At 37.1% G+C, this 26,874-nt stretch overlaps 1 protein-coding gene across 1 annotated transcript in view; it reads left to right on the top strand.

The window, feature by feature from the left end:
* Nucleotides 1–514: 514 nt before the first annotated feature.
* The window catches only part of LOC126248305 (F-box/LRR-repeat protein 7-like), a 69,307-nt gene continuing 42,947 nt past the window's right edge, over nucleotides 515–26,874 (top strand). Inside the window, exon 1 of the mRNA XM_049949173.1 lies at nucleotides 515–747. The gene's annotated coding sequence lies outside the window, so the exon portion shown is untranslated. The remainder of the gene's footprint in view (nucleotides 748–26,874) is intronic.

Here is a 26,874-nt window from a genome sequence, read left to right as displayed (position 1 = left end):
GTAGGATGTATCATCACCACGCATTGTGGCCAAATTCAGTGTTTTCGAGACAGTGTCAAATGCACTGGTTTACTGTTGTCATTTTGTTTTGCGGTCACAAAAAATATATTCGAACAGACCAAAACTAGCTGTGGCTTACCTCAAGAAAAAAAAATGGAATTAGGGACATCTGAGCTGTGATACGTCCATAAAACTGAAATGTCCGCTCATTTTGCTCTTTAAACCTGCCTAGTTTATTCCAGGTATCAAATGCAAATTGTTATCGTTTCTACAAGAGCCTATAGCAAAACCACAGCATCTATGAAGGGAATCTGTCTGTCCTATCGATATTATGACATTCAACATTTTTAGGACGCATTGTCGTCCCGGGTTCACGTGACCACGTTGGTATCGAATGTTGACAACACAAAATCAATATCTACTCGCTCCAGAGACATTGCTACTCAATGTCGCTAACGGAAATTTCCTGAAACCAGAGGGTGTGTTTTCAGTTACAAAGTTGGTTCGGCGCCATTGGAAGCTGGGGCTGGGCCGTAGGCAGATTGGTTTACGTTCGCCAGCGAGCTGGGGTTTCCATGGGAAATTCTTCATGGGAGAGACGTTTACAATGAAACTGTGCGGCGCTTAGCTGCACGCTCAGCTATTTAAGCTGATATGCATAATGTATTTTAAAGCTTGACGCCATCAGAAGAACGCCGATACCCGGAGCTTCGATCTGCCAAATCCACAATCCGGGTTGTTGTGCAGGTAAGTTATCGCCATGGTAATTCTCTAACCATTTTACATTTCAGTGTTGCTAAAATGTAGATATATATATTTTTACCATGTGAATCACAGATATTAGCAAGAAGTATTGTCATAGCATGGTGGTTTGATTACCACTTCACTGACTTACGTCTCGATTATGGCCAGCATCATCTGCTTATTGAAATCTCCAGATGTGATAATTGAGGTGCTGATGATGGGCAGGTTCAGCACAGTACCCCACTCATTTGTTATTAACCTGCCTCGTATGCTTTACACATAGGTAACCAGAACCGGCGTTCAAAACTATAGGCTAATATCACTTACATTGAGTTCAGTGATTATAAAAAATATTAATTCTTAAATTAGATGATCGGTTTACATGTAGGGGACTCAATGGCTGATTTCCAACATGGCTTTCGTGTGGGTCGAAGCACAGTATCCGCAGCTGTGGAGTTCGTGCATGTAGCACTTGACAAGTGTGGCTTCGGTTGTAAGGTAGAGGGTATGTGCATGGGCCTATGAAAGGCATGTGATTTCTTCACGGAAATAGATTTTAAACTTAACATAAGCAGAAGTGAGGTTGTTAACTTTGGCATAGAAATTAATGTTCCTAGTCAGATGTAAATAATGGTGTAAGTTTTGATAGCAAAAATTTTTGTAAGTTTTTAGGATTTTTTAATATAGATTTTACTTGGAACAAATGTATTGATCATGTATGGTCAAGGATGTTAAGTGGTGCGTATCTGCTAAGATTTTCCCATTATTTGGACACACATACTTAGGGTGATATATTTTGGGGTAATTTATCTCTACAGTATGACTGGTTTGGGTGTTGTGGGGAACTACTTTTCACAGATTCACAACTATTTTTCTTGATGCAGAAAAGAACAATATGGCTGGTTGCCAATGTGGATACAAGAAGGCTATGTAAAGAATTATTCATTGAACATAATTTGATCTCATTATATGCACTCAATGTTTATCAAACCCTTATGCTGATAAGAGAACCAAAAATATCTTCTTGTCATTAATCAAGTACATTAATAAAACAATAGGCATAAGAATGATTGTTTTAGAATAAGAAGTAATTTTACCTGAAATGTAAACAGCACATACGTGAAAGGTGCAATCTTTTATAATAAATTACCAAAAAACCTGAAAGACGTTGAATGTTAAAAATTTAAAGCCAAGCTCAAGAGCTGGTTTATATTAAAATGTACCTATTGCCTTGATGACTTCTAATTGTAAGTATTGTTATTAGTCTGTATTTGATACCTTTCATAATTTAATTGTGGGCACTGTATGACTTTTTAGTTGTATCTTATTTGCCCTATGTCAAGATTCACCTCATTATTGTTACTAGACTAATTGTAATGTGTGAACTTCATGTTTACTACAATAAAAAACAAATGAAATTATCCTGTACCAGCTCTCCCTCAAATTTTTATTAGATGATAATAAATTTCTCTTTTTCAGGTATGCATTTCTTGCTATTGCATCTGCATTTTTTTAATCCTCTCTGCTTTCTCCTTCATTGGTATTTTGCTGCCCAAACAGCAAAAACCGTCGACTACTTTTCAGTGTCTCATTTCTTAATAGAATTTTCTCAGCATCACCTGAGTTAACTAGAATACACGTCAACACCCCTGTTCTATTTTTGTTATTATTTGTTATAGTCTGTTTTCAAGACACTGTCCATTCTGTTCAACTACGGTGTCACTGGCAAACCTCATAAAGTTTTTATTTCTTTTTCCCTAATTTAAATCCATTTCCCAAATTTCACCTTGGCTCTCTTTTCTGATTGCTCATTGCACAAATTGAATTGTGCGAGGACTAGGGTACAACCCTGTCTCACTCCATTCTCAACTTGGCCTACCTTCTTGTCATTGACCTCGTACAACATATTGTACATAACCTTTCATTATCTGTATTTTGTGCCGGCTGCCTCCAGAATTTCGAAGAGTGTGTTCCCGTCAACTCTGTCAAAAGCTCTCTCTAAATCTAAAAATGCCATAAATGTTGGTTTGCATTTTTGTTGTGTATCTTCTCATAGGGTCACTGTTACTACATCAGTTCCGAAATTTCTTCAGAACCGAAACTGATCTTCCCCGAGTTCAGCTTTATGTCTTTCCAATCTTTTTGTAAATAATTGCTATTGGTGATCTGCAGCCACGACTTACTAAAGTGTCAGTTTGGTAATATTCACACCTATCAGCACCTGCCTACTTTGGAATTGGAACTATTACATCTTTCTTGAAGTCAGAGAGTATTTTGCTTCACTTGTATACCTTGCACACCTGGTGAATAGTTCTGATATTGCTGGCTCCTCCAAATATCTCAGTAATTTGGAGGAATTCTCTTCTTTTTCCATAACAATTTTTGAAGTTCATTTACTTTGTATAGGCTATTTTTGTATTCCTTCCACCTTTCAGTTTAACCTCAGTTTCTTAGTACTGGCTTTCCATCAGAGCTCTTGATATTCATACAGCTGTTTCTCTTTCCTCAAAAGATCTCTCTAGTTTTCGAAATAGGTGGTATGTCTTTCTCATAGTCATTCATGCTTCTACAACCTTGCACTTATACACCAGCAGTGCATGCTTAGCTAGCTATTTTACAATTTATATGATTCTCAGTTTTTAGATGTTGGTATTCTTTTTAGCTGCTTCATTTGATGCAATTTTGTAATGCAAGAATTTCTTCAAGACCTTGTGTTTTTATGTATGGGATCCCCGGCTGCCCTCAGTATTTCATCTCTCAAAGCTACCATTTGTTTTCTGTTGTGTTACTTTCCACTGTCTAAGTCACACTGTTTCCAATACTACTTCGAAACTCAGTTTATCCAGGTCTATCTCCTTCATTTCCGATCTGTTAATTGTGGTAAGAGTCCACATTTGTGGAAATTTCTTATATTTTAAAATCTGGTTTCAAAATCTGTCACGCTGTTATGTAATCAGTCTGAAATCTTCGTGTCCTCAGGTCCCTTCGACATACACAGCTTTCTTTCATGATTCTTGAACAAAGTGTTAGTAAAGATTACAAGATTTTTCTGTTAAAAATTATACCATGCAGCTCCCTTTTTTCATTCCATTTTTGCTTTTACTGTGACTAATTGCCCTAGAAGTAATTTTTGATATAATAATGTATTCCTTTCACCACATTTTTTAAACCTTTTGTTCCTCTAATACAGATTTTCTGATGTCTACTTTGTGGGCAGTTTTCACAGTAGTGCTATATTTGTTATTACCAGTTTTTTTGGTTTCAAGTGAACAAACTTTGTGTTCCCAATAATTAAATGTGTCTGCATATTGTGTTCGATATATTTAATTTTATTCTCAGTTGACTGTGATGACAAATTTGAAGACTTGGTCAACTTGTGGAATGTTGCCTGTAGTTTTTGAAACAGTTTTCTGGTTTTGTTCTAAGCAATCCTATTTTAAAATATGACTTTCATTTAAGGAACTTTTATTTATTTACATTTTCTTTGCTTGGGGCTATCACAATGATTGTTTTTGCAAATGTTAGAAATAATAATATGAAAATTGCACTTACAAAGTATGTTACATATTCCAATTGTTACATATTATATCTATTTTATAACATTAATTACTTTATAGCTGATATGGTTCTAATTCATATCACAAGCATTGAATTCATACATTGAATATAAATAAATATTTTTCTATCAGGAAAGATTTCAGTTTTGTGTTAGTCATTCCCCTTACATGTTCTCAGAGACCTTTATGGTTTGTTAAACCATATCAAACCATTGATGTGTAGGCTTCAGTCTCATTTTTAATTTTTTCCCCTTCTGGGAGTGCAGTTACATTTTGTCCAGGTGTTGTGATCATGTACTACATTGTACCTGTTAACTTCATTTGGGAAAAACATGAAAATGCAACGAATTTTAATATGCATACAAATACATCAAGTACTTGTGCTGCAGGAACACTTCATGACATGTTTCTCTACTACAGCCTGTCCCATATGTGTTAAGTCTCATTGCTCTCCAATTTAACACAAACATTGTTACGTGTACATCAGCAATACATTACTACAACTCAATTTCATTGTTACAAAAGGGGTTAAATCATTTGAAAGTACAGTGTTTTTAATGTCGTCTAGTAACTATCTTTTCCAACTGGCTAAGGAGATATACGCCGCTACAGATTTTTCCTCTTAAAAAGTCTATATGCTTTGTGTTTCTGAGATGTTACATACATTATTTACAGTGTTATATTGAGGGCTGCCTGTTTTAAATACCAGTAATTGTGATTTGATGACATTTACCTAGAGGCCCTGATGGATGAAGTATTTTATTAATTCTGTTACATCACTAATATCAAAATGTTCTAGCTTCCTACATTTTCTACTACAGAATAAGATTGAGTTGTCATCTGCATCGCTTATTAAATATAAATTTATTTCTGGAATTCATCAGAGTAACACATTTTCATTTGTTGAATTGTTTCCTCTGATTTAATTCGTGGGATACAACTTATACTTCGGAAATATTTAAATTATGAAATATATCAAGTAACGTGTGAACATCCTGTGTAAACATTGTATACTTTCATAGGAACTGCCGTGTTGAAGCTTGTTCGTTTTTGTCGGTTTGTGACAGTTGAAATCTTGCGTTAGTATGAAAATATGTTGTTCAATTCCTTTTTGTCATTCGTGGTTTAGGTTTTTTTTTGTTTCCACATGTAATATAAACTGATAGTCATTATGAAGTCCTAATAGATGTTTCCTTAATCCTTATTCCGTGGGACTAGTAGTACGTATATAGAAATAAAATGGCACATTAGCCAATACAAAAATAAATAAGACTTTGACAACAGATAATCGATTTCAACAGTAGACTTATTACACTACTGGGACTACTGTATGAATAATCTGTAAAGCCTGAAATTTCCCGACAGATTGAAACTGTGTGGTAGACCAGGAATTGAACTTTCGATCTGTGAGGTGTACTGGAATATTGCATTAGCATCTGAGGCAAGGGGGTCATTCCGTGAAATCTCATTTGGGGGGGGGGGGGATTTAGTCATATTTGGTATGTGGATACCTATAAGTCTTAATAGTAAAACTGCCAAATAGCACTGTGCTAACTCGAACCACTTTTGATAAATTCAGGTTTGAATACACAAGGATGTGTGCAGAGTCATTGATCAGGCAACAGTTTCCCTAATCTCAGAGATTGGTACTTGGTAATGAGCTGACTTACAGGCATCAATTTTCTATACGTCTAGTATGTAGACCACTATGTTGACGAATGGAAAGTAGGATACATCATTCAGACTTTTTATGAAAAATGTTGAAACACACTTTTTCCATGCCATGCTTCAAAATCTGGATTAAAAAGAGGTACTTTGCCCAGGGAAACAGCACAGACCTCTGCATGTGCACTGTAAATCTTTAGTACTGGTAGTAAGTGTAAGTAATGATGAAAAGCATTTGGCCTTGCAATTAACAGTTACTACCTGCACTTAGAGGTGGCTCCTTTGGAAAAAAAAGTCAAATTTGATTAACTTCAAAGCCCTGGGGGTGGGGGTGTTTGGGGGTGTTATGTAGACAACTGGCTCTCAACTTGAATTTTTGCTGACATGTTCACATATCTGGCAGCAATTGTAAGTGTAAAGAAAAATATCCTAACTCATTTTATTCATTGGCATGCCATTCACATTCAGTGCTACATGGAATGGGCAAATAAAAACTAAGTGTATTTGCTTGTATAATTGTCCTTAAATATTTGTGTTTCACCTGTAGATAAGAACTGTGAACAGGTGAAAACTGAAAACAGTTATCAAACATTTTTCCTAATATATATATATTTTATTTCACTGCCGAATGTCTTCAGTGTAAAGAAATGCAAGACAGGTTGGGTACACAAATATGGTGATGTATTCTTATTCTGTTACTGTAAATTAAAAAAAGACCACTTTAGTTAAATAAATGAAAAGAGGGAAGCAATAATGAGACATCAATAATTTTTTGCATGTACACTGGTATCTATTGACATAAAGATTCTGAAAAGAACAGTTTCATAAACAAATTAAAATTTAAAGAAGGAAAGTGTATTTTTAAAACTCTTCCACTTTGCATGTAGCATTGTTATCTTTGAAATGTTAATCCAAAAATAAAATAAATTCTGTTAAGGATGAGAGAATTATCTTACAGCACTTGTCACATTTTTACAGCAGTGAACTGTGACACTTTTAATGATGGGACACCACCTTATATAAGACATTGGAATAGGGGACCTAAGCAGCATTTTTCCTACTGTGCCGTGTAAGGAATTTTGATTCAGTTGGATATGTACAGTCAATCGCAGCATCTCTAAATTCATTTGATATCTGGGAAATTTACCCTATTTACCAGTTTTTGTCATATTTGAAAGCCACATATTTTCCCTGGTGCTGCTGTTTCAACAAAGCATTTTCATAAGTTGCCATAGCAACAGTGGTCCTATTTGAATCTGTTGAAAGTTTCTTCATTGTAAAGGTGCTAGTAGCACTGACTATAAATGTGTGCTGGTGCGGTTGTGTTCCTCGAACTGTCCTACCTGTACTGTACATGTGTTCCAAAAAAACCTTCATACGATTTGATCTCCTGGGAAGAAATGGAGAACTATTAATGCCCTGTACTCTGTGGAGTACCCATATGAACAGCTCGGACATTTTTCTGATGTACTGGAGCTCCTCATTCAGAAATGTAGAAGTTACACTTGCAGTGAGAAGATTCAGGTTTTTAACAAATGCTCCACCTTCATTGGAGCATTGTCAGAGTACTTTTGGTATTGCAGAGCACGTGGTATTGTAGCAAGAAAAGTTAGACAGTAGTGGTATAATTGCGTCTCTTGAATGCAGGTGTGGTCTAAAGGTGTAACCTGAAACTGTGAAACAAGACATAGTGATGTTTTGTGAAAATGACAAGTCTTCAAGATTTCATGCAGGAGAGAGTATGTCATGGTAGGTAACAGGAAGGCTCACATGTAGAAAATGCTTTGTGTAGCATCTGACTATCTTAATGCTTACATCACATTACCTTGACACGTGCCTTATGATATCAGATGGTAGTTAGTTACCATAATTAGTGTGTGAAGGGTTAGAAGAGCACAAATAGAAATTAATTGAAGTATAAGGGATCGGTAAATGATACTTATGAGACATTCAGTTGGTTCTTGGAAGAACACAGACATGCTAATAATTTGAATAAGAAGTATTAATGTTCAACAATAATATTTATTAGTTTGTTATGGGCTGGCTTTAGATTTTTTTGGCCATTGTGAGGTAACTTAATATGAAATGGATAGTCCACACAACTTCCAAGAGAATTAATAACTGTACAAAAATTGCTGTACAAAGATGCGAGACATTTAGTGACCACATTGATATGTAAAACAAGCATAATGTAATATCTGAAGAGCCTCTGAACAAATAAATTTTACTGTAAGTATATTTAGATATTAAAATTATATAAATGTATAAACGAAAAACGCTCTACAAGTGAGTAATGACACAGGCTACTATGTCATGTGGACAGACTGGCGAATGTGACGAATAGACCGAATAAAGAGATGGGGAGCAAGAAATCTGTGGAATGTGGGTATGGAACAGTTATAACAAACTTGTTATCTAATGATGAGAGAAATAATGACTGACTGTTACTTTTATAGTGTTAAAAGCTGGAGTATATTTCTTGGATTTTTGTTTCCTGGCAAAATCCTGTGAAGTCCTACCCCCATATAGCATGGGAGCCCACCTGTTGTCAGTGTTTTGTGCTACCTAAGGTTTGCTGAGTATGTTGTCTTGTTACTGTAGGACTACAACCATTGTTGAATGCTATTTCTTTAATTATTTTGAATTCATTTTAAAAATATGATTTGGTTTGTGGTATAGATAGTAGGCGATGCACTGTGGAGTCGAAGGCTGCGTGTTTGTGTGTTGTGGGATGCTGGGAAGTGGTTAGTATTACTATGTTTGTCTGAGGTTACATCTTAAATAAATGCTATATCTTACTGATATCAAATGGAGAGGTCTTCTCCCAATTGTGTTGTAAACTTATGTTACTGTGTCATGAATTGAGATGTTGAAAAATTTTTTCTGGTGGTACCTGTCCACAAGCACCGTACATGCTCCCTATACCTAGCCGAATACTGTATTTTCGAACTTAGCGGCTTTTTACCTAAAGATGTTTGCTCTAAATTATCCCTTAACATTTCGGGTAGTAACGGAGTCAGTAGGGACCTCATTACTAATCCATCTGACCGACTACAGAGCTTGTCAAAATTGGAAGTAATTTTGCTCTAAGCTTTGTTTCAGTTCTCATTCTTATATCTTGTGTCTCCACTGGATTTGTTGTGTTTTTATGTAGCCATTGTGCTAAAATTTCCATTTCCTCTGCAACAAGAATATTAGGAAACAGGCTGCTAACAACAAATGAGACATGTATTGCACTAGATGGAATGGCTACATATTAGTTTTTTGGTTGAAATTTAGATTTTGTTTTAATTAGTGAATGAAACTCTTCTGCTAATTTATGGCAAGGTGCTGAAACTAAAGAAACGGGTCTTATTGGAACAGCTTCTTTGTGAAGCTTAGGTAATCCATATAACTTTGATGCTATTGGATTCATGTGTGGTTGGCATCACTATCGGTAAATATGGATTTACAGGTTTTAATAAGGTTCTTCATTTCATTGTGGAATCTTTGGGTAACTCTGGGAACTCAAAAGGTTTGAGGAATGTAAATACTTTTCAATATATTCTACTTACTAAGTAAAACTAAAATGTTCCCTTTGTCACCATTGGTAGCAATCACATCTTGACAAGACAGTTTTTTCTTTAATGTGGGCAACACTCTTTGCTCCCTACAACTATCATTGAACATATCTGTAGTTATAATTTTTAGTTTCATGAGCTAACAGATGTTTTGTAGACACATCGTCTGACAAAACTAACTTTGTAAGTCAGAATATGTTGAAAAAGTGTTCACATTTCTCAAACTTGTAGAGTTACCTAAGTTTACAATGGAGTTGGTAGACGGCTGTCAACATTTCAGACCTCTCTGTTTGACATCAGTAAGCAACAGTATTTATTTAAGATATACAGTAAAGTAACATCAACAGACAATAATACTACCCAGTTCACAGCATCCCATAACACACAATCATGCAGCCTTGACTCCATGGCGCACCACCTACTATCTGTACCACCAACCAAACCAGATTTTGAAAATGAATTCAAAATAATTAAAGAAATAACATTGAACAATGGTTATAGTTCTACACTAATTGACCACACAGTCAATAAAAATGAGACAGGATAACAGGACTCCATTGTCCACCTCAGACAGCACAAAACGACACTGATAACAAGTGGGCTCCCAGCCTAGGACTTCACATGTTCTTTCCAGGAAACAAAAAGCCAGGAAATATACTTCAGCTTTTAACACTATAAAAGTAGCAGCCAGTCATTATTTCTTTCATCATTAGATAGTAAACTTGTTTTAAATGTTCCACACACATTCCATAGACTTGTTGCTGGCCCTCCCTTCATTCGGTCTGTTCATCACATTCACCAGTTTGTCTATATGACATAGCAGCCTGTGCCATTACTCAGTTCTCTTGAACATTTTTGGCACACACATTCACATAGTTTTAATACAAGATCTACTTGTTCAGAATCTCTTTAGATATGCATGGGAATTGTATCGATATAGTCATAAAATGTCACAAATTTTTATACAGAATTTTTTGCCCAGTTATGAATTCTCACTAACTTGTATGGACTCTGTTATGTAACGATGGTCTAAGAAGCCAAAAGCCAGTTCATAGCAAACTAATAAATATTATTGTGGAACATTAATGCTTTGTAGTAAAGTTATTAATTGAAAAATGGTTTGTGATAAATTGGAATCACCAAATGATTGTAAGAGAGTTAATCAAATGAAGGACAGAATACACCAGAAACTTACAGAGACATTTATGCTTAATCAAAGGGAAACAAAGTTGATGGCTTAATATCCTGTAGCTCATGTAAGAAATGGAGCAGCATCTCCAGTGGGACAAGAATAATGTAGGAAATTGACCATGTCTTCTTTTAAGGTACTGTCCTGGAATTGACCTTCTAAAAACATAACACTGAATTTACCAGCAAACACTGTCCTCCAAATTGTCCTGAAAAATGAGTGTTTCACTGCAACCTTTAAAACCATTTTCAGGTAAGGTTTTCTTCCCTCTTTCTCTGCTTCAGTATTGTGAATTTAAATCTGATTGGATAGAGCTGAGAGAAATTAGATTGCTAAAACAAATCAAGCTGCATAATTTAACTGTCTTCAGAGTTCTTGATTAGACTTGGTTTTATTCCAAATTGAATCAGTTGCATTTGGTAGGTATAATTTCCTGCCTTATATCGATGCCAAACACAAACATACCTCAGATAATTAAAAGCAGCCCGCCCTGTTAATTCACTCTGTCACCACTTCTAATCATGTATACAGCTTCTCCAGATTCCTGTCTTTGACCCTCTCAATTTTGATACTATCTAAACCCAGATATTTTTACTTCTTTATTAATCATTTACCAGGTGAGGTGGTGCAGTGATGATGGCACAGGACTCTTATTTAGGAGGTATTTTCAGATCTTTATTTCACCATCTGGATGTAGATATTCCGCAGTGTTGAGGATACTTACGTCAATGATGAATAGGTTGCCACATCAACTCGTCACTTGCTGTTAAAAAATTGTTACTTACCAAAACCTTTTGGGCACTGCCCATCATCAGATCTACCAAAGAAAAGTAAAGAGCTATAAACACAAGCACAATTGATGAAAGTCAATCAGAATGAATTTACCAAAGGTGTTGCAAAGAATTCTTAAAAAGCTGATGCACCAAAGAAAAACAGTCTTCATATAAAGTATGGAGTCATATGTGTCAGCATCAGTACTCAGCTGCTACTTGCCGTTCCATTCTGCAACACTTCGGACAGTATAACCCTCTATTGCAGTTTGATGATTCTGTAATTAAAGTAGGGGAAGGAGTTGTCATCAATCTGAAGACTGATTTGAACTGCATCGTGCTGTACTAGGCATGTTCCTATTTGATGTGTTATGTTATTGCCTTCCACTGGCATTTGTACTGACTCATCCAGCCATTACAGGGGGGGATCTGCAGTTTAACGTGGACTGAGAACCATAGTGCAGCTTGGCAATTCCCACAGAAGCAAACATTGCGAAAGGTGAAAGAACTGGTGACGCACACAAATCCTAGGTCTGATAGGGGTTCAAACCCAATTCATTGTAACTTTCCACTGGTTTCATTTCATATGCCCTCAAATTGCACAATCTAGCAGTTGAAGCACCATTGTATTTACAGGCAGAGTGCTTCACAGTCAGTTTTAGAGCTTTCCAACAGCTACAGAAATTTAAAAAAAATCTTGTTGCCCTCGTGTCATGAATATTTGTGGAAATTTGGTGTAAGGGAATACATAATGAAACATGTTTAAAATAATTTTTCTAGAATTTTTAACCAAAACTACAGTTAGGAGGCCATTTTAAAATGTCATTTTCACAAACTGGGATCAATCCATACAGAGTGGTCCAGTACTGGTTGCTTGACCATCTCAGAAAAATGTTATATTTGCTGGGTGAATTCCCCAATGTTTAGTAATCACTAAAATATTAAAAAAAATTGTTTTTTATTTTGAAGTGGCAGCCATATTTGTTCCAGGCTGCATGCATTTTTCATATTTGCAAGCATCTACATTTTTTACAATTATTGAGTAGTGGATTGTCCTAAGCCTTTCAGATAAAATGCATTTAGTTCAACACACACTGGGCTACAAATTAACATTATTATCACTTAGCTGAATGCATTATTTAATATATTTTTAATAGTTCAAAGTTATCAGCCACAAATTAAAAACTCAATTTTTGAAAAGTAGTTTTCTAAAGAAAGATAAATTTCTCAGCCTTAATATTTTTTGTGCTATTACACTGTATAGTATAGTTACTTTTTATACAGTATCAATGGTGAACAACATACACTTAAAAAAATAAACTATTTTAAAAAATGTTTTTTTTTTTATTTTTCCATTTTGCGGCCTACAGTATCTTTGTTGGGGGACCAGATAAAAATCTGAAAATTTCACAGGTAATAGACCTTTTTGATATCAAACTTCAGTATAAATTTCTACTTTGAGATTCAATTGGAAGTTATGGAAAACAGATTACAAACACGAGTCAAAAATATGTTTTTAACATCTGCGATATCTGGTAGGCTAATCAAATAAAGTATACCAATTGCATAATGTAACACACCACATTACACTAGCTAATGATTATTTGTTGAAACAATGGTGTGGTAATTGTTTCAGCAGGCTAACAGTGGCATCTGCAAACATATACAAGTCAGATTGTTGTCTTCCCCCTTACACCAACATTTGTCTACTCACAATTTCTTAGGTAGAAGTTGTTGAAGTGTGCACTTGAAAAATGGTGTCTCAGTGTTCTGTTGGTGTTATCATTAATGAGGCATGTCATAAGTGTGTGTGAAGTGTATCCTAAAGACATTACTTTAATCGAAGATTACAGTGAAGAAGGAAATGTGTTGTTTTACTTAAGAGACTGCCCAGAGGTCAAATCAACATGGAAGTATCATGAAATGAAATACTTAAAAAAATTCATCACTTTCTTGGTCAGTCTTGCATGGACCCTTCTGAGAAACATTAGAAACCTATAGGAAAAGTACTAGCCTATAACAAAAGGACTGCGAGAAATAACATTTGATCATTATTCTAAAAATAAAAGCCCTTTTGTCAATCTCATACCAGGAAAATCATTGTCTCCAACATGTTAGGGATGATATTTGTAATTCACAAGAGAAAGAATAGTGGAACCTCAGATACAGAATTTTGTGACTTATCAGCAACCATTAAGAAAGTAGATACAACTTGTGAAATCCTGGGTATATCGCCTGCTAGTAAAATTAGAAAACTGAGTCAAGATAAAAGACAAAGTGCCTTGAATACAAAAATTGAGAAAGTGGCAGCTACAGTCAAAAAGAATATGGAAGTTTCATTTCAAAATGCAATTTGTACTAAAACAGATGGAAGTTCTAAAACTTGACCAACAGAATATAATGATTTGATAGAAAAACCAAAAATTAAATGCAGTACTTCAAACAAAGAGGATAAAATTATCAGTTTACTGCTGAATTCTTGGAGTCGAACAAAAGTTAGTGATGAATTTAATGCGTCAGAACGTCTTGTTAAGTTAACAAGGCAATTAGTAAAAGAACGGAATTTTACCAGCATTACAAAAGAAAAGTGAATCTAATTTGGCAGATGAAAACACAATCGATAAAGTTATTAAGTATTATGATGATGACAATAAGAGCTATTTGATGTCTGGCAAAAAGACTGTTTTTCTGTGAAAGAAATTAGTTCTAACATACACAAGACAAAAAAGGTTAATATTGTGTGATTTTAATGAACTATTCACTGAATTAAGAAAAATCCTCACATTAAAACTGGAATATCAAAGTTTTGCGAGTGAGACCAAGATGGTGTATTGTTGCAGGGGCATGTGGCACCCATAATGTTTGTTTGTTTGTTTGTATCATCAGAACGTAAAGTTGACAATAGATGGGGCCAATCTTAGAACTGACCTTTTGGAAGTTACGGTATGCAATATTGACAGTTGCAATTCTATGATCAAGGTAAAATGTGAAGATTGTCCAGCCAAACAAGCCTTACAAAATGGGTGACACAAGACAGAACTGAAATGGTGACAGTCATAAAATCACGAGAAGAGTTTTTTGAAGTGTTAGTGGCTAACCTTGAAAATCTGAAAATGCATCATTTTATTGCAAAATCTCAAGGTAAATTTTTAAAGACAAAAAGCAAACCTTGGCAGCTGATGAATGCTTAGTTCTTGCTGACTGTTTGGAAAATTATTCCTTTGTTGTTCAAGATGAAGTACAAGGGCACCACTGGGTAAACAAACAGGCCACAGTTCATCCATTTGCATTCTATTATAAAGATGAAGATAAACTACTAAGCCACAGCTTTTGTGTCATAAGTGACTACATTGAACACAACACTGCAGCAGTGCACATTTTTCAACTCAAGTTAACAAACTACATTAAACAGCACCACCCTTCCATAAAAAGCTGATTTACTTTTTCGGATTGGCAGCAAGTCAATATAAAAACAAAAACAAAATTATTAACATCGCCTTTCATAAAGAATATTTTCCTCCTGGACCGCTGCCTTCAGCGTTGTCTAGACAGCCTATACTCGTGGAGTGTGGCAAATGACTTCCGGTTCTCTGAAGAGAAGACAGTTTGCATCAACTTTTGGCGATATAAAGCGTTCCTTCCGCCATCCTTACATCTCGGTCCCATTCTCCCATTCGTGGAAACAACTAAGTTTCTAGGGCTCACACTGGAAAGGAAACTTTGTTGGTCTCCGCATGTCTCTTATTTGGCTGCCCGTTGTACACGTTCCCTTAATGTCCTCAGAGTTCTTAGTGGTTCATCTTTGGGAGCGGATCGCACTGTCCTGCTTCGATTGTATCGGTCCATAGTCCGATCAAAGCTGGATTATGGGAGCCTCGTCTGCTCGGCCATCCCTCTTACGCCGTCTCAACTCCATCCACCATAGGGTGTTACGTCTTGCGACCGGAGCTTTCTACACTAGTCCCGTCGAGAGTGTTTACGCTGAAGCTGCCGAATTACCATTGACCTACCGGCGCGACATACTGCTTTGTTGGTATGCCTGCCGGCTGTTTTCAATGCCCGACCACCCCTTGTTATCAGTCCTTCTACGCCGATTCTTTCGACCGTCAGTATGGGTTGTATGTCTCTGCCCTGGTGCCCCCTGGAGTCTGATTTCGTCGCCTGCTTTGACAATTGGATTTTGCCCTCCCTACCACCTTCAGAGAGGGTGAGAGCCCGACACCACCTTAGCTCCAGGCTCCAGTTCATGTTTATCTCGATCTCAGCTCGCTCCCGAAGGAGGGTACTCCGGCTGCAGTGTATTGCTCACGGTTTGTCGAACTTCGTGCGCGACTTGCCAGTCACACCTTTATTTACACTGATGGCTCCAAAACGGACGATGGTGTCGGCTGTGCCTTTGTCGTCGGGGCCGTCACCTTTAAATACCGGATCCTCGACCAACGTTCGAGCCTTACGGCCGAGCTTTTTGCTCTCCATCAGGCCGTTCAGTATGCCCGCCGCCACTGCCATTCATCGTATGTACTCTGCTCTGACTCACTCAGTGGTGGGATACTTAGTCCTCACTTCAAGGAAACAAGCTCCGGGCAGTAAAACCGTTCCCAACTGCTTGGACAACCTCCTCCCGACCATCTCGGCGAGAAGAGGTCCTTCTGACCAAGTTGCAGATTTGGCATTGCCGGTTTAGCCACTGCTACCTGCTCTCCGGTGACCCAGCCCCGCAGTGCCCTTGTGGTCATGCATTAACAGTGCGCCATGTTTTATTGTCGTGTCCCCGTTTTAGTCGATCTCGTGTTGTCCTGTCTCTGCCATCTACTTTACAGGGTATTTTAGCGGATGACGCTTGAGCAGCTGCTCGTGTTCTTCGTTTCATTACTTTGAACGCATTGCCCAACGACTGAGTTTTACTAGATTTTATGTGCTTTAACAATTGTGACTGGGCGCTAATGACCTCAGTAGTTGAGTGCCCTTAAAAAAAAAAAAATTGGGTTTGATGTAGAATGGCACTTTTTCGCTTTGTGCCATGGGAAGAATGCTTGTGATGATGTCGGGGGTACAACAAAGCGAGCTGTCACAAAAGCAAGTCTGCTGCGGACCGATGACAATCATAACACATCAAGAAATGTTTGAATTCTGTAAAAAAATATATCAAAGGAAGTACCTATGTTTTTGTACAATGTGAGGAAATACAAGAAGTCTGACAGTTTCTTGAAGAAAAGGTCCAACTCTTGTCAGAAGATTAAAGGCACTCAATCTTTTCATTGTTTAGTACCCCATTCACACAACTTACTGAAGTGTAAGATCACACCAACTTCGCCTGATAGTGAACTTCATTAGTGTGAAAAACTTGTACAACTGGTTCTTCAAAGTAAAGACATAGTGTCTCATGTTTACTATGGACAGTGGTGGATTGGCAAAGTTGGTAATATTGACTGTCAAATCCAAGATGTACATGTTGTATTTTATCGCCCTCCATGACCAAGGACATCTTTTAAAAAAACTGAGAAACATGAAGTTTGGATGCCACTTAAAAATGTACTAAGGAAGCTGTCTCCCATGGAATTTACAGCTGTGACTGGGTGAACTTACAATCTAACACCCAAACTGAGTGAACAAATTTCTCAATGTACTAAAAACAAATAACGAGAACAATATAATGTAATTAGTAGTCTTATTTTCATTTTAAAAAAAGTAAGTAATCATAGATGTAATTAAATTATATACTGTAACTGATACATTTTATTCCATAAGCCTAGATATAGCAGATGTTAAAAAATGTATTTTTGACTTGTGTTTGTAATTTTTTTCCCATATCTTCCAATTGAATCTCAAAGTTGAAATTTATACTGAAGTTTGATATCATAAAGGTCTCTTAACTGTGAAATTTTAAGATTTTTATCTGGTCCCGCAACAAAGATATTTCAGGCCACAAAATGAAAAAAAAATCCATTTTTAAAATAGTGTATTTTTTTAAGTGTAAGCTGCTCATCATTGATACTGTGTAAAAAGTAAATATACTATACAGTGTAATAGCACAAAAAATATTAAGGCTGAGAAATTAATCTTTCTTTGGAAAACTGGTGTTCAAAAATTGAGTTTTTTTAATTTGTGGCTGATAACTTACAACTATTAAAAATATATTAAAGAATACATTCAGCTAATTGATAATGATGCTGATTTGTAGCCCAGTGTGTGTTGAACTAAATGCATTTTATCTGATAGGCTTAGGACAATCCACTACTGAATAATTGTAAAAAATGTAGATGCTTGCAAATGTGAAAAATGCAAGCAACCTGGAACAAATATGGCTGCCACTTCAAAATAATAAACAATTTTTTTAAAAAATATTTTTGTGGCTAGTTAACATTGGGGAGTTCACCCAGCAAATATAAAATTTTTCTGAGATGGTCAAGCAACCCTTTTTTTTTTTTTTTCCTTGGACCACTTGGCATGGATTGACCCACTGGCATTGAGTGACAAGTTGGAACCATATCAACCTTTTTATTAGTGAATCAGTTTTATTCAGTTAAGTGTCACTGGAAATATAAAAGGATCAACTATGATAGACAGTTATTAAAATGCAGGAATTATGCAGACAAATGTTTACAATTCTGTAATGTAATTCATTTCTACAAATTTTTATTTGTAAATTTCAGAAATTCTTTTCACAGACATCATGAGTTTCACCATCTTAATTTTTTTTTCACATAATGCCTACTATCATATTTCTACACATAAAAAAATCAGAAGGATGTACATTATGTTTAGTGATTTATAACTGGAAGATAAGTAAAAATATACAAATTTCAGTTTGTAAAATACATCTCGAACATTCTAAAAAGTGTTTATTTCCTTAGACAAGTTGTCACTGGCAAATATTGTGTCCAGTTCAAAAGTATGTAATAGGTATGTGCTTGTGCTTGCACTAAGAGGAGTTGAAGTCATATGAATATTTTCATATGGGATGCACTAAACCTCAGCATGAAGTGACAATGAAAAACTGAGATAGGTGCGCTTGCTGTCATGAATTTGACCTTTTGTATATCTAAGTTCTTCACTGATCTCAAAAACATTTTCCAAGCCACCATTTGTTATCATAGATAACTGTGATGAATGTTCTTCTTTAATAGTGATACGGGCCATGCTGTGAGCTCAAAGATTAAATTGTATGAGTTAAGTAGATTATGAAACACTGTCCCAGGTATGGTAAAACCAGATTCATATTGTTTTTGTAACATATTTGTGAATTATTATATCTCATCTTTCATAAGATAGGATGTTTGTATTCCTTGAACATGAGTATAGGCAAATGTAAGCAGACCTTTTGGACTTAAAAAGGTGATTTTCATATGGACACTGTAAACTTGCTCTTGTGGCTAAATGGTAATATTACCACCAACTCCCTGACATGCATTTTTGCCATGACTAGTGGCAAAAAAATTCCATTCTACAGTGACCCTGTTATCTCGCTTGTAATGGTACAAAAATGATGAATCTCCTGGATTGCAAAGAAGTTTCTGTAAAAGTTCAGTGTGTGGTTCTCTTACATGTGCAGCTTGCATTATCAGTTTTACAATTTTGATAAATGCTTAAACATACATTGTGCACTCCACTACTGTTTACAGTAACACATTGTTTTGGGGGAAGTTCACAAAACTATGTAAAATCAATTTTATCAGAAGGATATTTTTCTGTGAAAGTAAGTACACATCTTCAGATTATGCAAAATATGTCCTTTGCTTATCTATCTTTTGTTATTTTCTGAAGGGGCAGACAGACAATCTCATTTGTTACCAGAAATTCACCTTACACCACTGAAATAGTAAAAAGCCTGGACATATTTTTCCATGTGCTTATCTATTTTGTTTACCAGTTTATAGGTTCCTTTTGACAAAATACCATCTTCATTTAGTAAAACCATTATTTCTTTACCATGTATTCACTGGTGTTAAAAAAGATTCGGAATTTTTCTTAACATCTTTAATTTGGTGTTAAAGCTATTAGCATGACGTCTGCTAAATTTCTCGTGAAGTTTTTTCATTGAATTGTTACAGTTTGCATTCAACATGCCGTGATCTTCAGACACATTTTCCACTGGAACACAGTCCTGACGCTGTCTGCAATTCTAATGCTAAGCGGTGAGACTTGCATGAAATGTGTTTAGGGCACTTGTCGGTGTTCTTCCATTGGTGACATTAAATGGCGAAACTTTGTGTTTTTAAAGGATTGTAGAGGGATCTGTTGTATACTCTGGATGTTAGACTTCAGTCATCCATCGCTGAAAAGCTATAAACACTGAGGTGACAAAAGTCATGGGATAGCGATATGCACATACACAGATGGTAGTAGTTTTACATACACAAGGTAAAAAAGGAGTGCATCGCTGCAGCTGTCATTTATACTCAGGTGATACATGTAGAAAGGTTTCCAACATGTTTATGGCTACAGAACGGGAGACTCTGAATGGGTAATGGTAGTTGGAGTTACATGCATGGGACATTCCATTTTGGAAATTGTTAATAGTATTCAAAGATCCACAGTGTCAAGAGTGTGCTGAGAATACCAAATATCAGGTATTACATCTGACTGTGTACAATGCAGTGGCTGATGGCCTTCAAGTAGTGACAGAGAACAGTAGTGTTTGCATAGTTGTCATTGGTAACAGACAAGCAACACTACCTGAAATAACAACAGAAATCAAATGCGGAATGTACAACGAATGGCAAATTTGACATTAATGGGGTATGGCAGCAGACGACCAACATAGCATGGCATTGCCTGCAGCGCCTGACCTGGGCTCGTAACCATATCGGTTGGATCCTAGACGACTGAAAAGCAGTGGCCTGCTCAGATGAATCCCATTTTATGTTGGTAAGAGCTGATGGTAGGGCTCAAGTATGGCGCAGACTTCACAAAGGTAACAAGACACTGTGCAAGCTGGTGGTGGCTCCATAATGGTGTGGGCTGTTTTTACATGGAAGTGACTTGAGTTCTTTGGTCCAACTGAACCAATCAATTAGTGGAAATGGTTATGTTTGGCTACTTGGAGGTCACATTGAACTATTCATGGACTTCATGTTCCAAACAAAGATAGAATTTCTGAGGATGATGGTGCACCATTTCACTGGGCTACAATTGTTCCCAAATGGTTTGAAGAACGTTTTGGACAATTTGAGTGAATAATTTACCACCCAGATCATGCAACATGAATCCTATCGAACATTTATGGGACATAATTGAGAGGCCAGTTCATCCACAAAATCCTGCACCAGCACTTTTGCAATTATAGACATCTACGATGGCATTTGAAAAGTCCACGCAAAGTCCAAGAAATGGCAACACCGGCGCGTATCGGGGTCATGTTTAGTTAGTAGCATCTTTGGGAAGAATGCACACCAAGTTTCAACCATATTGTTCTATTTCTTTGTGTTTGGCATTCGTGTGAATCAAGGAAGTCAAGTGAATATCAAAAAATGGACGAAAAAGAATTTCACGTGGTGATTAAACATTACTGTATGAAAGGCAGAAGGCCTGAGGAGATAAAAGAGAAGCTTGATAAACATTACGGTGACTCTGCATCTTCGGTTAGAACAGTTTATAAGTGGTTTCAAAATTTTCGGAGTGGCCATTTGGGCCCAAGTGATGCTGAACGTTCTGGATGTCCTGTGGAGGTTAAGACTCCAGAAATCATTGATAAAATCCATGATAGGGTGATGAATGACAGAAGAGTTATGGTGCACGAGATTGCTAGTGCTGTGGGCATCTAGAATGAATGGGTACATGATATTTGCATAAACTGGACATAAGAAAGCTATTTGCAAGATGGGTTCCGCGATTGCTCACACTTGACCAAAACCGGAATCGTGTGAAGTGTTGCAAGGATGGTTTGCAGCTGTTCAGGAAGAATCTGCAGGACTTTAAGCATCATTTCGTCACTGGATGAAACATGGATACATTACTATACTCCTGAGACCATCCAACAATCTAAACAATGGGTTACCAAGGGAGAATATGCACCAAAAAAAGGAGACCACCATTCCTTCAGCTGGAAAGAATATGGTGACTGTATTTTGGGATTCGGAAGGGATAATCCTCATTAACTATTTGGAAGAGAGTAAAACTATTAAAGGTGCATATTATTCATCATTATTGGACCATTTGAAAAACCAAGATGCAAGAAAAATGCCGGTGATTGGACTACAAAAAAGTCCTTTTCCATCACGAAAATGCACCAGCACACACCTCAGCAGTTGTGGTCGCAAAGTTAATGGAAATAAGATTCCAGCTCATTTCACATCCTCCCTATTCTCCAGACTTGGCTCCCTCGGGCTACTATTTGTTAGCCAATTTGCAGAAATGGCTGGTGGGACAAAGATTTTATACAAACGAGGTGGTGATCGCAGCAACTAACAGCGATTTTGCAGACTTAGACAATTCCTATTATTTGGAAGGGATCAACAAATTAGAACAGTGTTGGACAAAGTGTATAAGTCTAAAAGGAGACTGTTGAAAAATAAAAAAAGTATACACCAAACACGTAAGTAGTTTTTATTTTTGCACGGACTTTTCAAACGCCCCTCGTCTAGAGGCAGCATGGCTCAGTATTTCTTCGGGGGGACTTCCAACGACTAGTTGACTCCATGCCATGTTGAGTTGCTGTGCTATGTCGGCAAAAGGAAGTTCTACATGATATTACAAGAAATGGACTAAGAACGTTGTGTTAGATTCCTCATCACGAGAAATGACTTAGAGGATGAGCTAATGGAAGAATAGGTTGCACACACAAATAAGCAGAATAAGCTTGGATGAGAAAAGCTGAAGGTGGAAGAGCACTCTAGCCAGCACTGGATGATGATTTGCTGATGACGATGGTGATGCTCAATAGAAACACAAAGCAGCTGAAGCTTTATAATGTACTAAACTTAGCATTCATCTTATGAAGGCTCCACATTGAAGTGATTTCATTAGAAAGAATGTGTTCATAAAAAAACAATCGGAAGTGAAAAATGTTACATACAGAGGAAACGTTCCATGATCCATTTAAAAAAGATTTGTAAATTCAGGAGTTGTGTAATGAATAATGTAGGAAGTTTAAGGTGAAGTATATTCATATTAGTGTAGAACATACAGTTGAGAAAACTGTGAAGTTTGGACAAACTTGACATCTACAAAAAACGAGTTTTGCGAATTGTGAACAGCTACTGCATGCGGTAGGCATTTGTTGTTAGTTTTTGACAGAGTAGCTCAGTACTTCCCAGTCAGGGGTAACAGTTACATGCCTCGTGCTAGGCTACTTGATACCATTAAAATGGAATTGAGAAAACTTTACCATCATGCTATCATGAGTTTGAGCCCCTGTGGTATCTGTATGGTTCTGGGCAAGGGTGGCATATTTACAGTTTTGAAGATCACTGCTAACAAATTAATAAAAGAGAAGCTACCATTCAGAATGTCTGAAGCCAGCATTCTTAAATTCCCCCCCCCCCCCCCCCTCTCACTGCCCCTTGTGTGTGTGTGTGTGTGTGTGCGTGCGTGCGTGCGTGCGTGCGTGCGCACACACACACACACACACACACACACACACACACACACACACGAGGAGGGGGGGGGGGGGGAGAGTTGTGCTCTCCCATCTGCAAAGTTCAAACAACATTCTTTCAGTAAAGAAAACTTACATAGATAGTTTAAAGGACATTGATCAGTCAGTTGTAATAAAACTGAGAAACCATATGAGTGTCATAAAACAGGATGTAAAGAAACTAAAGAGATGATGTTGATTGGGGGAAATCATACCAGGAGAATCCCTTAAGGCAATAGACAGAAGCAAATTGATCCATGTAAGAGCTCTTGGTGAGTGGAGATGTTTTCCCTTGGCTACCTATGTTAAGCCGATTGAATTGTTAGGATGCCACTATTGACTGCACTGGGCTCTAAATGCATTGTCATATAAAAAAAGAGTATATTTGAGAATGCTATGCATCTATGTTGTTGAAAGCTATTGATCAGAATGTCCAGAGTTTGTGATTGTGGTGACTTCCAGAGCCCAGGTAATCTACCGATAAAACTAAAGACCAAGAAACAAACTTCAAATTAATGAGCAGTGAAGTAATACAATATGCGAAAATGGCAGAAACAGTGGTGGTGGTACTAGAAGTAGTACTAATGAAATAGAAATCTGTATTATCTTGGACTCAGCCATCACCAATTTGTAAGCAGTAGACTTGATAATGGTGTCAGTAATGGAGATAAGGATATTCATATGTATTTATAGCATTGTTGTCTAATAACTGCGATTCATTTGACACCTTCCTCTTAGAAGGGATATTAGAAAAGTTGCACATGTTCTATTGTTTTTCAGAGGTTTGTTTAACTCGGTAACATTTACTGTGTATTCTAGGGCAGAAATAGAAAAAGGCTTTAGCTGTGAGGACATGTGGATCTATTTCTGCATTACAGCACAGAGTATTATCTATTAACAAAACCTGTTGAGGTGGAACAATGAGATAAGCAGTGGGTTTAGGCGAACCCAACACAGAGGAACCTCACTGTGTACGTGATCCACGTACTGTAGTGAAACATTATTAGGTCCATGTGCACATACAGAGTGACTGAAATTCCTTGCATTTTCTGGTCGAAATGTTTTGAGGCCACTTGTTTAAGGAATTTTAGCATCTTCGGGAAGTATCCTACAAGGGACAAAGCCATCAGTGGAATCGTATTATTTGCAAATGATGTACCACACATCATTTGTCCCTGTTGTCGCATACCTTTAAGCAATTCCTTTTATAGTTCATACGTCATGCAGTAATTCAGGTAAGCATGTGGTACAGCAACAGCAAAAGTCTCAAACTACCACAGAAACACTTTCAACCTTTCAGATTTTGAGGGTAAGACTCAATTGAACAATCCAAGAGCAAGAAAAAGCCACTGCAATTGATCCCTGAGCTCAGTCCCACTAGTTTTACATAATTAGGCATATGGGACATCACAGGAGGACTTAAAGTATATACATTAAGCTGCTCATAGCAATTGTACTGAGACAGAAGTGTCTACAAACACATGAGTACTTCAGTGGAAAGACTGAACACCATTTTGCCCAAGCTACCATCAGCCAAGATCCACCATGCAATCATTGATAGAGGTGGTTGGAATTTCAGCTAAGCCAAACCAGGTGGTATAGTGGTTAAGACATATTATTCGGGAAGAGTAGTGTTTGAATCACCATCCAGCCCCACACATTTAGGTTTTCTATCATTTCTTAACTTACAAATACAGATGTCGAGTTATTGCTTTTCAAAATGCAGGAATGCATTCCTACCCTGTCGTCCTCCAGTTGGAATTCACAGTCCATCGATAACAACAATGTTGTTGGCAAGTGTTCAGCAACAATCTTCTTTCCGTCCAGTTCCAACATCAATGAAATATTGCAATTTTTTCCTGAAATTCAACTTGACTGTAGTAAGTATAGATGTTGTTGTTGTTGTCATCTTCAGTCCAGAGACTGGTTTGATGCAGCTCTCCATGCTACTCTATCCTGCGCAAGGTTCTTCATCTCCCCGTACCTACTGCAACCTACATACTTCTGAATGTGTTTAGTGTATTCATCTCTTGGTCTAAGATTTTTACCCTCCACACTGCCCTCCAATACTAAATTGGTGATCCCTTGATGCCTCAGAACATGTCCTACCAACCGAGCCCTTCTTCTAGTCAAGTTGTGCCACAAACTCCTCTTCTCCCCAATTCTATTCAATACCTCCTCATTAGTTATGTGATCTACCCATCTAATCTTCAGCATTCTTCTGTAGCACCACATTTCAAAAGCTTCTATTCTCTTCTTGTCCAAACTATTTATCATCCACATTTCACTTCCACACATGGCTACACTCCATACAAATACTTTCAGAAACGGCTTCCTGACATTTAAATCTATACTCAATGTTAACAAATTTCTCTTCTTCAGAAACACTTCCCTTGCCATTGCCAGTCTATATTTTATATCCTCTCTACTTAGACCATCATCAGTTATTTTGTTCCCCAAATAGCAAAACTCATTTACTACTTTAAGCGTCTCATTTCCTTATCTAATTCCTTCATCACCCGATTTAATTCGACTACATTCCATTATCCTCATTTTGCTTCTGTTGATGTTCATCTTACATCCTCCTTTCAGGACACTCCATTCCATTCAGCTGCTCTTCCAGGTCCTTTGCTGTCTCTGACAGAATTACAATATCATCGACGAACCTCAACGTTTTTATTTCTTCTGCATGGATCTTAATTCCTACTCCAAATTTTTCTTTTGTTTCCTTTACTGCTTGCTCAATATACAAATTGAATAACATCGGGGAGAGGCTACAACCCTGTCTCACTCCCTTCCCAACCACTGCTTCCCTTTCATGCCCCTCGACTCTTTATAACTGCCATCTGGTTTCTGTACAAATTGTAAATAGCCTTTAGCTCTCTGTATTTTACCCCTGCCACCTTCAGAATTTGAAAGAGAGTATTCCAGTCAACATTGTCAAAAGCTTTCTCCAAGTCTACAAATGCTAGAAATGTAGGTTTGCCTTTCCTTAATCTATCTTCTAAGATAAGTCGTAGGGTCAGTATTGCCTCACGTGTTCCAACATTTCTACGGAATCCAAACTGATCTTCCCTGAGGTCGGCTTCTATCAGTTTTTCCATTCATCTGCAAAGAATTCATGTTAGTATTTTGCAGCCGTGGCTTATTAAACTGATAGTTAGGTAATTTTCACATCTGTCAACAACTGCTTTCATTGGGATTGGAATTATTATATTCTTCTTGAAATCTGAGGGTATTTCACCTGTCTTATACATCTTGCTCACTAGATGGTAGAGTTTCGTTAGGCCTGACTCTCCCAAGGCTATCAATAGTTCTAATGGAATGTTGTCTACTCCCAGGGACTTGTTTGGACTTGGGTATTTCAGTGCTTTGTCAAACTCTTCACACAGTATCATATCTCCTATTTTATCTTCATCTACATTCTCTTCCATTACTATAATATTGTCCTCAAGAATATCGCCCTTGTATAGACCCTCTACATACTCCTTCTGCCTTCCCTTCTTTGCTTAGAACTGGGTTGCCATCTGAGCTCTTGATATTCATGCAAGTGGTTCTCTTTTCTGCAAAGGTCTCTCTAATTTTCCTGTAGGCAATATCTATCTTATCCCTAGTGATATGCACCTCCACATCCTTACATTTGTCCTCTAGCCATCCCTGCTTAGCCATTTTGCACTTCCTGTCGATCTCATTTTTGAGACATTTGTATTTCTTTTTGCCTGCTTCATTTACTCCATTTTTATATTTTCTCCTTTCATCAATTAAATTCAATATCTCTTCTGTTACCCAAGGATTTCTATTAGCCCTCATCTTT

This window comes from Schistocerca nitens, chromosome 3 (assembly GCF_023898315.1).
Source record: "Schistocerca nitens isolate TAMUIC-IGC-003100 chromosome 3, iqSchNite1.1, whole genome shotgun sequence".
Taxonomy (NCBI): domain Eukaryota; kingdom Metazoa; phylum Arthropoda; class Insecta; order Orthoptera; family Acrididae; genus Schistocerca; species Schistocerca nitens.
Note: the sequence above shows the minus strand (reverse complement) of the source record. Positions and strands in the feature narration are given on the sequence as shown.